General features: G+C 47.8%; 1 protein-coding gene across 5 annotated transcripts in view; it reads left to right on the top strand.

The window, feature by feature from the left end:
* The first annotated feature begins 11645 nt into the window (after window positions 1-11645).
* The window catches only part of LOC148754717 (non-structural maintenance of chromosomes element 1 homolog), a 23036-nt gene continuing 21780 nt past the window's right edge, over window positions 11646-12901 (top strand). For 4 of the 5 annotated variants that reach the window (XM_088794982.1, XM_088794980.1, XM_088794979.1 and 1 more), the window contains exon 1: window positions 11646-11801. The gene's annotated coding sequence lies outside the window, so the exon portion shown is untranslated. The remainder of the gene's footprint in view (window positions 11802-12901) is intronic. The other variant, XM_088794983.1, reaches the window with a different exon arrangement.

Genomic DNA, 12901 nt, shown 5'->3' with positions numbered 1-12901 from the left:
AACCCAAACTCGAACTCGAACTCCAACCAAACTCGAACCCAAACTCGAACTCGAACCAAACTTGAACCCAAACTCGAACTCGAACTCGAACCGAACCCGAACTCGAACTCGAACTCGAACTCGAACCAAACTCGAACTCGAACTCAAACTCGAACCCGAACTCGAACCAAACTCGAACTCGAACTCGAACTCAAACTCGAACTCGAACTGGAACCAAACTCGAACTCGAACCCGAACTCGAACCAAACTCGAACCAAACTCGAACTCGAACTCGAACCCGAACTCGAACCAAACTCGAACTCGAACTCGAACTCGAACCCGAACCCGAACTCGAACTCGAACTCGAACTTGAACTCGAACCAAACTCGAACTCGAACTCGAACTCGAACTCGAACTCAAACTCGAACCAAACTCGAACTCGAACTCGAACCCGAACTCGAACCCGAACTCGAACCAAACTCGAACCAAACTCGAACTCGAACTCGAACTCGAACCCGAACTCGAACCAAACTCGAACCAAACTCGAACTCGAACTCGAACTCGAACCAAACTCGAACTCGAACTCGAACCCGAACCCAAACTCGAACTCGAACTCGAACCAAACTCGAACCCAAACTCGAACTCGAACTCCAACCAAACTCGAACTCGAACCAAACTTGAACCCAAACTCGAACTCGAACTCGAACCGAACCCGAACTCGAACTCGAACTCGAACTCGAACCAAACTCGAACCAAACTCAAACTCGAACTCGAACTCGAACCCGAACTCGAACTCGAACCCGAACTCGAACCCGAACTCGAACCCGAACTCGAACTCGAACCAAACTCGAACCAAACTCGAACTCGAACCCGAACTCGAACTCGAACCCGAACTCGAACCCGAACTCGAACCCGAACTCGAACCCGAACTCGAACTCGAACTCGAACCCGAACTCGAACCCGAACTCGAACCCGAACTCGAACTCGAACCCGAACCCGAACTCGAACCCGAACTCGAACCCGAACTCGAACTCGAACCCGAACTCGAACTCGAACCCGAACCCGAACTCGAACCCGAACTCGAACTCAAACTCGAACCTAAACTCGAACTCAAACTCGAACCCGAACTCGAGCTCGGACCCGAACTCAAACTCAAACGCGAACTCAAACTCAAACTCGAACCCGAACCCAAACTCGAACTTCGAACAAGGCAGCATAGGTAAGAGCCAGGTGAGAAGGTAGTTAATTCAGGTGTGCCAAACCGTGCGCCGGGTTTCACCTCCAGGACCCCACATTCCAGCAGGCAGCTTCCAGGGCACAGCCCTGGGTGTGACACATTGGCTCAGAAGCCTTTGGAAAGAGCTTGTCTTGACCTCCACTCAGGTGTTACTCCCAAAATGCACACGAGATGGCAGCAGAGAATAACTTTTCATGGTCACCTGCAACCAGGTGTTATTCCCCATATGTACACGAGATGGCAGCAGAGAATAACTTTTCATGGTCACCTGCAACCAGGTGTTATTCCTCATATGTACACGAGATGGCAGCAGAGAATAACTTTTCATGATCACCTGCAACCCGGTGTTATTCCCCATATGCACACGAGATGGCAGCAGAGAGCATTTCCCTGCCCACCAGCCTTAAAATGAGAATCCAGGCCCCTGGGACTACATTCTCTTTGACATAAATCCTGTTACAGGCCCTTCACAGGCCTCAGCTCACCTACTGGTCCCATTTTACAGAAAAGGCAGAAACCATTAATATCTCCATGCACAGGTAATTAAACGGGAGAGTGATTCTAACACAGTTCTGAGTCCAAAACCGGGACCCAAATGGGCCCACATGGGCCAGTAGAGCTTGCATACATGAGATCCTGGTCAATATCATCTACGTATTATCAGATACTTTAAAACATAAGCAAAGAGTCTGAGTATTCAGACTTCTTTCATGGTGTTTCATATTTCAATCACTCCCTACCTGTATTATCAGTTGAAGTACCTGACCAAAAGGTGTGATGTGAGAAAGCATTTAGCTTTATACCAAAAGTTTCTAGTTTTATACAAAAAGTTTTTCAGGGTGAGGCCAGGAAGCCAGAGGCCCCTCTATACGGAGTGCAGAGAATGCAACCCCCCCAGAGCAGATAGTAAACAAAGACAATGAGAGAAAGCACAGACCTTCGTCACACAGGCAGTAGGGATGGTGGAGTGGACAGGGTGTCTCCGGTCTCCCACAAAATGAGAGGCACCTCCAGCCCCAAACCCACTAAATCGTGGTCCCCAGCAGATGCTGCTGGACCGGGATCTGTCCAGCACTAACGGGTAAGGAAGGCTGGGAGACAGATGCCCCTTATGGGCAGAGGCCCCTCAGGACACACTCCCCTGGGAGCTGGCACAGCCAGGCAGAGGTGCACTGGGAACCCCAGCTTCTCCCACTGGCCACCAGGCCCAATGGAGTAAGTGCACCTGGCTGATGGTGGGGACCGGAGAGGATTACCTTCCTTGGTCACAAAGCCAAGCTCCCGGGACACAGAACGGGAAGGAAAAGAAAAACCTCAAGTCCGCAAACACCAGTCTGGAGACAAACACTTAACTCCCCAGCCGGTGGGGCAGGCTCCAATGACAGGCGTATGGGAGCCTGTGCCTGTGTTCTGTCCCCGTGTTGGTTCCTTCTTAGGACAAACGACATGTAAGACACAGACACAGGAAAAAGTGAACATCTGTGGGAGGAAAGAATAAAAACCCTAGAGTCTCTAGGCAATAAGTTCACAGATATTTTCTTTCTGATGATCTAAATTCATAAAAGAGAGAAAAGCCTCGCACCCCTTCTAACTTCTACCCAACGCCACAGACAGAGACCAGGAATTGTAATACATGCGCACCTGGAATTCACATCACCATGACATTTCCAAAGACAGGAGAAATCAGGTAAACATGACATTTTAGACAAGGGTGGGAGGGGGCTCTTAGAGTTTAGATGAAGAATGGGAGATTTACAAGTAATTCAGGAAAAGCTAAACACATGTGGCAGGTAAAGTTTTGTGAGGCTCCTGCATGGAGTCTTCCTGTCTAATGCTAAGGGGATTGTGCTCAGGGTTTTATTTGTGCTTCACGAAAGTCTTTAAGGAGGAAGGAAAAGGGGAGCCAGGCTGGACGAGGGAGGCCTTGTGTTGTTAAAAGTGCCCGTTTTGAAGTTTTCATTTTATTTAGCTCAGCAGGCCTGGGGCAGTTGTGGGCTGTGTTTACATTTCAGATCTACTCAGCAGAGGGCCAGGGTCAGATGCTGAGACTTTCTCATAACTATCAGACTGAAAAATCAGCTTCCATTTTTTTGTCAAGTTTCTGATTGGTTATTAAATCCTTTAAAACCTGTTTCAACATAACAGTTCTCTAAATCTTAAATCTCCAGAAAGGTTTTTAACATTTGCACATCTCTTGATTTTCTATTCTGCCTTTTTTAAACCTAATATTGATATTAGCATCTGATAGGACCCGAGAAGCTAAATACTCATTGAAAAGATTAAGAATATAGTTGAATTTCCTTGTATTCATTTGTATTGAAAATGGGGTCTTTCTCTACGGTCCAATCAAAAAGCTGTTTGTCATAAGAGTTCTTTGACACATTTTCCAATTTAGAAGTTTTTCCAATTCAAAGGATCCATAGTCTGACCACTGAAGATAGGATTTTAATAGCTACTCAAACCGATAAGCCTTGTCACAGCTTAAACAAGAAAGCCACAAGCTTTCGGTCCCTGTGGTATTTCCTTGTTACAGCAAATGACACAAGAGACATAGACACAATAAATGACCACCTCTGGGAGGAGAGATTCAATAAAGAAAACCTGTGAGTCACTACTCCCAAGAAGCCAGCTTCACAAACGTTTTTTCCTGCCAATCTACATGTGGAAGAGAGGAAAAGGACACGCAGCACTTTTAAATTCTCCCCAACACCACAGAAATAGACCAGGAAGGCGGGCAGGGTGAACAAAAACACCGCTTACCTCTGCCGGCAGACGTCCCCGAGCTCTCAGCAGCAGCGGTTGCCAGGAGCTAGCAGTGCCCCAGCAAGTAATTCTCCTCGCAGGCTCCCCCAACACTGGGGTGGAGGCTTTAAAAATTATTTATTTTGCTCTAACCTAGTGTGTTATCGGAGAGCAGGTCAGAGTCATCACAGGAGGGCATTCCAGGATGTCGGTTGTAACAACGCCTCATGAACAAAGGCAAGCAGGCCGAGGAAGTATTAAAAGAAAACATATCCACAAAATGCAAGAGGGGACAAGCCAAGAAGTAAGAGCAACTGTGCTGGAACAAAGAAAATTTAGGATTGTACTTGAAAAAGGGCGCAAAACATTCAGGGATGGAGTCACAGGTGAGCCCAGGGCATTTCCAGGGTGTTCCCAGGGCCTGTATTTGCAGACCACTCCTTCCCATCGGAGGAGGGATTCCCTTGTAGGAACTGTCCTGGTGACCTAGAGGGTGCAGATTTTTCCCTGCCAGCAATGCTAATAGTATTATAATCAATCACAATTAGCTGTAGCTGCACCCTTTCTTAGAAATGATCTCATCTCCTCTCTTTTCTTTGTTTCCCTCACATCTTCCTTCCTTTCCTCCCTGCTCTCCCCTTGGCCCTGTTCTCTGTGCCTATAACAACTTCTTCTAGCTGAGCTGATCATAAAATTAACAGAATCAAACTGAGACAAAATAGAATTTTAACATATGCGCATGGGGAATTCACATACACGTGAAAATTCCTGGGACAGTGAGGTAAGATTGGGTGCTTTGCAGGTAATTTAGGAAGAGTGGCACACTCACAGAAGGTAAATTGTTGTTAGGCAACCCACAAAAGAATGGGACATGGGGGAAGGATGGTCAGCAGGCTCCACTGGGCGTCTTCCCGCCTTATGCTAAGGAGTTTATGCCAAGGTTCCCTCCCTAAACCAGGTCTTTCCATCTGCATCTCTTAGACAGGAAAGCGGGAGGGTCAAAGGTTCTAAATGAGTCTTTTGTTTCCTAAGAACAAGTTTAAAGTCAATTTGCCCCAGGGCAAAACTTTTGGTCCTCTTCATTCCCACCTTTGAAACTTTAATAAAAGTTTCACATCCAGAAGGTAAATTTGTAGATTGTTACGTATTTTATTGATCTAATCACTCAGTCCTGAGAATAACTTAGTTTTGTTAAATTGTCGAATCTTATTTCAGGACCCAGTGATGTAGACGCACTCCCACATTTCACCTTTTATTAAATATCTGATTACTTGCTTATGTGGGGGAGGAAGACTTTCCTCTACCCCCGGCTTCTGACTGCTGTAATAATCAAATAGACATGGAACAGATTAGCAAGAGGAAATGAGCAGATTTCATACATACATATGGGAACCCTGCACAAAGGAGAGTCAGGGACCCCACGTGCAGGAGACGTAGGGAGACAGAAAGGGAACACATCCTGAGCTAGGGATGAAGTAAGGTCTCTTGGGGGCTCGAAAGGGTCACTGCAGGGTGACGACAAGAGCATGAGGACGGAAAAGGGGCCACAGGTTAAACCTGACAAGCTCAGGAGACTGAAAATAACCGCATAGAAAGGACGGCGTGAACATAAACGTTCCTAACTAAGGTGGCCGTGGCGGGAAGTCACATCCTTGGCCGGCAGCTGCTTTGGCAAAGGTCAGTCTTCACCTGAAGTGAACCTGACTGTTGTCTTTTTGCATCTAAGATAACACACCCTTTGGAAGGTCAGTAATCCCTCCCTTCCCCGCCCCCACCACCAGAGCAGGAAGCTGTAGACCCCTCATTATTATTCTTGTCCGGATGACCAGCTCTATGTGCTGTGAAAAGTGAACTATTAAGTATCCTGTACCCACCTGTGTGGAAGAAGTACCTGTGTCCCCAATTTACTTCAATCACAGAGATTTCCCTGCTTTGCTTTCTCCCTGTCCATTAATCTACCACCAATGGATTTCATGTAACCCTCCTCCTTTGATTCTATGTATAAAATAAGCTGCAAACTGCCATTTTGTGGAGCATTTTTTTCAGTCCTTTGAGATTTTGCTTCCCAGCAATCGGTATTGGTTTGGCACAAGTAAACTCTTTATAGGCTTTCTCTTAGGCTGAATGTTTTCTCATTGTCAAGCATGTTTTATGAATATCTTGAACCTCGTCAGACAAAGACAGATGTTGACAGAGACTGAAGGAGAAGGTCAGACAGGGACAGAAACAGACAAAGAATGTGGGGTGTGGGGTGCTGAGCTGATACCAGACTAAGGTCGCTGACTGTGTGCATGGCCTATGGGTTTGGGATCTCTTGGGGTGTCCTTGGCGGACTCTTGTGTTCCCAGGTCTTCCATGTAAGCCTTTAGGCTCCCCAGGACTGGAGTTACCACACCAGGCCAGCCCTCTGCACCTGAGGGTGGACCCAGCCTTGGACAAGACCCCTTATGCCAGGGAAAGCTGAGGACAGGTCCAGCTACCATAGCTGTGCAGGGGGACAGCTGTTCCAGCAAAGGTGCCAGAGGAGCCTGGTGTTCAGCTCTCCCTGCAGATGCTGCACCTGGAAAGAAGTCCCCAAAGCCCCTTCAGCCCCAGCGCCCGGGCCAGAGCCTGGGATCCCACCACAGCCTGCCTCCCCAGCTCTCCCTGGGGGCTGCAGTCTGGCCCCTGCAGGCCTCCCTGTGGTCTTTCCATACCCAAGCTTTCAACTCTCAGACCTGGGTTCCTTCGGAGTGGTCCTCCTGGGCTGTGTCTCTTACATGAGAAATAAATCTCTGGTTTGCACCCCACTGCCCCCAGATGTGGCGACTTACAGAGACTCACTAAGCACACTGGGAATTCAAAAACGGACCCAGGAGGCAAGAGGGGAGGGTGGCATAAGGCAGCAGAGGTAAGAGGCAAGTGAGAAAACGGTTAATTCAGGTGTGCCAGCCCCTGTGCCGGGTTTCACCTCCAGGACTCCACTTTCCAGTGGGCAGCTTCCAGGGTCTAGATGGCAGCACGGGGCACAGCCCTAGGTTGACACAATCTTCATTGGCTGGCTCTGAAGCCTTTGCAGACGAGAGCTTTTTCAGGCGATCTCCACTCTGGTGTTATTCCCAACATGCACACGAGATGACAGCAGAGAGTGTTTCCCTGCACACATGCAAATTGAGAATCCAGACGCCTGATACTAAGCTCGCTGTGAAATCCTGTTTTAGGCTCTTCACATGCCTCATCTCGCCGACTGCTCCTACTTACCAGAGGAGGCAGGGACAATAATTCTCTCCATGTCACAGGTATTTAAACAGAAGACATTCTATCACAGTTCTGAGTCCAGAACTGAGGCTTGAATGGGCCAAGATGGGCAAGAATAACGTGCATACACAGATTCTTGAACAAATAGAGTAGTAGTCCTTGCAGCATTGGGTTGAATCTAGTCACTCTATTTGAAGAAATTCTGCACATAACCTAATGGTCCAGCTTGCTATGTACTTACCAAGGCTGATTTTGAAAGCAAAAAGTCCAAAGGGGTGGTTCAGGTTCTGCCATTCACTGCTGCCCTTGGTGACTCCCTTTTCCTCTGTAGAGCTAAGTTTCCCCATCTGTAAACTGTGTGTGTGGGAGGGGCGGGGGGACTTGGGCAGCTACAGGGATAGCATTAGGCTCAGCACAAAGGAGACACTTTGAACATACATCACACTGCATGTAAGGTAGTGAATGCCCCATCACCTCTATTATATTGTGTAGAGTGCCAGAGTAGGAAAGAACCTCAAGCAGTCAAGCCCCTCATTTTACAACTGTGACAGTCAGGGCAGCTACTCAGAGACACACAGACTGAACACAGACATCGGAGCCTGTCTGAGGCCTACTCGTCACACCATCTGCCTGGATGTTGAGAAAGGGTCACCTACAGAGAGCCTGGAGGACACAGACAGTGCCTGGGTTCAGCTATGGCCTGCCACTTGCTGTGAGCCCCCCACCCTTACAGTTGTGTAGGAATCTGACAGCAAATTGTCACTATTTGGTACTCACATTTCTCGAGTGTTTCTCTGTTAGCCCACTTGGCTAAGCTCCACTCCACAGCCCAGACCCTCTGTAATGTCACCCTAATGAAGCTCCGTCGAATGGATGGGCACCTCAGGGCAAATGGCCACAGTTCTCAGCAGCTCGTTCCCGCCCTTCCATCGACTTGTTTTGGCCAATAGAATGTGGTAGAAGTGACTGTGCCACTTGGGCAGCCTGCTGGAGGATGCGAGACATGTGGCTTAGTCACCTCCATTGCCCCAGGTGAGACTCAGCCAACTGCCAGACCTATGAGTGAGGCCACTGGGGATAGGCCTGCCCAGAGAAGATCTGCCCAGATACGGCTATAAGTATATCCCAATTTTATATAGTATCAATTTCATTATATCTAAAAGTTTTATAATCACATAGACACAATTTATTTTGAAAAATAATGCGTCTTCTGATTATGTAATAAGATGCTTTTGAAGAAAAACTGAAGAATATACAAAAGTAACAAGAAAAAATTGACCTATAATCACCCCAAACAAGGAAATCCACTAAGAATGTTTTGGTATCTATTCTTCTAGTTTTCTCTCTTACAATATTCTGTATTATAGTCTTTTTCTGATCTCAAGTATTCTTTGAAACATGAGTTTTAGGCAACATAATAATTGGCAGACTTTTTACTTAGTCCTACCATTCTGATTTTTATATAAAGATTTAGAGACATTTGAGTTGTTACCATTCCCATGATGGAATCAAGGCTACGATGCACTTCTTTGTACATTAACCTTTGTGAGCATCCCTGATTCTGTCCCCTGTCACACAGCACATAGGCCCAGGCTCTGGAAAAGCACACACACTGCCTGTTAGGAAGACTGAGCTGTGGACCCTGCTGCTAGCACTGTGTGTGCTTCTCATGCCAGTGCCTGACTCTGATAACACTTTACACAGGAATCGCTTTTATCTTGGCCTTTGGGGCCTGTCATCATCCCTCTACGATGAGGGCGGAGTGGAAGGGTCACTTCCCTTCTCTGCTCCACCAATCCACACCCGTCGCCACCACTGGATCAAGCTTAAAACACAATACATCAAAAATTGATGTATGTGGTTTCCATAATCAACTTGATTTTCTCTTGTTTCTCATTTGTTACTCATTTCGGCTTTTGCTTTTTTATTATTTCCTTCCCTCTATTTTCTTTGGGTTTATTTATTGTTATACCTCTTACATTGAACACAAATTTTGTTTTCTTGTTTTGTAATAAGTACACCAGAGGCTATAATCCCCCTTCTAATTACTGTTTTAGTTAGAGCCCACAGATTTTAAGGCTCTTATTGTCATTCATTTCTAAATATTTTGTGATTTCCATATTCATTTGTTTAATCCACATGTATTTTTCACTTTACAAATGCACGTTTTTTTCTTTTAAAAATGTGTCATAAAAGCAATCTACATACATAAAGTATAAAAATATAATGAACATCCAACCGAAGAAATGAAATTCAAATGTATGCTTATAATTTTTAATTTTATTTTTCATAAGTCATAGATGTACATGATAAAAAGACAAACTAGCCTATCTTCTTTGCCCCTCCTACAGTTACTAATTTAAGGTATAGTCTATGAATTGTATGGGTTTCTTTTTGGCTTTTTGTTATTGATTTTTAATTTTCCTTTACTGTGGGTTGTGAATGTGACCTATTGAATCTGGATTTCATTGAGGCTTCCTCTGTGGCACTCAATTTCTGTAAGTGTTCCAAGTATGTTTGAAAAGAACACATATGCTAATTTTTTTTTCTATAATGCAAACTTGGTCTCCTCAATTCCTCTCTGAGCTTCTGTGGTTCTCAGGTAACAGACAGCCCCATAGCCTGTGATTTGGACCCACACTTTCTCTCTAGCCAAGGCCTAGGCCACCTCCATATGTAAAACAAATTTATGTCCATGTAGCTCTTATATCTTTTAGGGCCAACTTTCAGAAGAACATTTGAAATGTTAGAGTTGTCTTGTAGCAAACAGTCCAATTTCTGGCACATCTAAGTTTCCTAATAGAATCTCACAGAGCCACCTGGAGAGTGGGCAGTCTTCTGAGGGTGGTCATGCTGAGGTTGGACAGTTGCCCTGTGGTGGGTCACTCCCTCATTTCCAATTCCAATCCTTACCCACTACTTGCTTCTGTAGAACACTACCACCTCACTGAGACCTCTGGCTGCTGCACCCCTCCAGGCTGACACTTACTGCCCATGAAATTCTTAATCAGTGGTGTATCTTTCTGGACCTCTCCAGAGCACTGGCAAACCTACCCACACCCTGCTTCTCAAAACTCTCTACCTGTTTGCCTCTGACATCACAGTCTTGAATCTCTGTCTTCCCTTTCTACCCCCTCCTTGGCCCTTTCATCCTGAAATGTCAGTGTTCCCAGCATTTTCTATTCATGGTCCTCGGTTTTTTTCCCCCCTCTATACTCCAGGAAAGCACAGGTTTCATTACAAAGGGGCAGTTTCTACCAAGCTCTGAACAGTGTGGCCTGTTGTCCCATTGCCCCATTTTACAAGAGCGGACAGACACCTCAGGGTTTTCTGTGAAATCCCTCAACTTTAAATGTTGATAATGAATTGAAACGTGTACACAACTGTGCAGGGCAAACAAAATGCGGCAGGCCAGTCCTCCTTAGGGCTGTTCTTCTCTTATTCGACTGCCCCTAAGGCAGTTTGTAAACTACCTTGTTCATACAGGAAGCTCACACTTACTGAGGGCTTACTATGTGCCAGACACTCTTCTAAGTGTTTGCAAGTATTAACGTGTTTCATCTTCACAACAAGTCCATCAAAACAATGGTATTATTATCCCTGCTTTACAGAAGAGCGATCTGTGAGGGACTACTTTGTCCTGGGTCTTGAAGATTCTGAGTGTAAGAACCTGGATTCAAATCCAAACGTCCGGCCCCGGAGCCCAAGCTTTCCCTGCTCAGCCGATGAGGAAACTGAGGTCCAGGGCGGTTGAATTGTCCAACGTCACAAGAGAGGTAACTGGCCTGAGGGTGGGGGTGGCGGTGGGTTGAGGCTGTGGTCACAGAGATACTTGCCCTCCCCGCTGTTCTGTAATTAGCCACCCGTATTCCCGGCTGCACTGTGACCTGGTTGGCAGACCAGGGACTGGAATACAAACGATGGTAACGTGCCCATCCACTTCCACCAATACCTTCATTTACTCCTCACAACACTCCCAGAGCAGGACAGCCGCTAACATTCAATCAGCACTTCATGCGTGTTGTCCTGTAAACCTCACAAGCACGCTGCTGCTACGTGGGGACTATTATCCCCGTTTGACAGGAGCAACTGAGGCTCAGCGCCTCTCTGTGACTTGCCCAAGATGAGGCATCTGGGAAGTGGCAGGGCCAGGATTCTGGTCAGGATATATGAAAACAGAGCCCCACAACCTTGACCATGAGGCCACACTGCCAGTTCTGCAGGTGGGGAAACTGAGGCCTGGGGCCCCGCGGAATCGCGGCCTGAGGGTGGCGCACGCTGCACTCCTCCTCCTCCTTTTCCATAAAGTCCCGAGAGAGGCCAGGGAAGCGCCTAAAACCGGACCTTACACACCGATCCTACGGCACCATGGCAACGGCGCGGGAGGGGTAAAGGGAAGTGCGTCATCGAGTGGGCGGGACGAACATGCACGACCACCAATGGGAGCGTCGCGTGCTCCGCCCTGAGGGAGGAGCCGAGTCCGCCTTTTGCCAACTGCGCGGGGCTTGTGGGCAGCTCGGGGGCGCCGCCGAGGGTAACGGGGGCGCGGGTCGCGAGGCCGACGGGACTCGGGAACGCCGTCCGGAGCGGCGAGGGAGGCCGGAAGGTGGGGCTGAGGTCCGGGGCGGCCTGCGCCTTGTGCCGAGTGCGGCGCTGAGGGCCCGGGGCCCCGGGGGCTTCTCACTTCCGGCTGGAGAAACGGCCCAGAGGGGGGCCGCAAAGGCGAACAGACCGGAAACGCGTCCCTCTCTCACAGACACTTTTAAAACGTAATATTAGATGAGAAATTACGTTTTAGCATAATATTAGGTGAAGAAAAGTACGAAACGGGTCTGAACTGAGGAGGTGCCGCAGGCCGCGCCGACGGCGGCTCAGCCCCTGGCGCCCGTGTTCTGTGCGCGGAGCGTCTCGCTGTGTCCGAGGCCGCAGCCCCTGGTGTTAGGCCCCGAGGCTGTCAGTGTTGAGAACCCCGCGTTTCTGGGGTTTCCGGAGGAGGCTGCGGAGCGTGCGTTCTGTGTTAGGCCGCGCCTTGTGGTCAGTCAGACCCGTGGTACCACAGCTAAGGACGGGCGCATTCACACTAAAAGGGATCAAGAACAACCTTAAACAGCCCCGCCTTAGATCTGATCCCGGTTTCACACTTAAAAGATTCGGTGTTCAGACCTTTTTACATTTGACAGTTGCAGATTAGGAGCCGAGACCCTGATGTTATTGTTTACTCAGATTTCTCGCTGGCGGGGGTGCCACGGATCCTGAACTGCGCTTTTGTGTCGTCACCCTCTGTCTCCATCACTGTGTGTGTCCCCTTGTGCCCTCAGCCGGCTTCCTCATGTGTGAAATGGAGTAAGGAATGGCTTTCTCATAAGGTTCTGGTGAAGCGTAAAGGAGACTGTGCCCAAGAAACAGTGTCTAGTACGTGGCACACATGGATGGTTAGGACTGAGATCTGCTTGTTCCACAAACATTTCTATTTTAAGGTCATTTGGAGGGCAGTGCCTGTCCATGGTCAGCCTCCCCACTCAGTCCCTCTTCTGGGAGAACACTGACTCCTAGGACGGAACAAGCCTGTCTTTCACCCCCATTGCCCTCCCCTTTCCCCAAAGTACAGCATTGTATACCGTTCTTTACTTAGTTCTTAGTAACATTTTGGTTATTGCTTAACATAGGTACATAATTTTCTTCTCTTTTTAAGATAAGAGACATATC

Source organism: Rhinolophus sinicus, chromosome 18 (assembly GCF_057876585.1).
Source record: "Rhinolophus sinicus isolate RSI-liver-muscle chromosome 18, RSI-T2T, whole genome shotgun sequence".
Taxonomy (NCBI): Eukaryota; Metazoa; Chordata; class Mammalia; order Chiroptera; family Rhinolophidae; genus Rhinolophus; species Rhinolophus sinicus.
The sequence above is the reverse complement of the archived record's forward strand: the minus strand, read 5'-3'. Positions and strand labels throughout refer to the sequence as shown.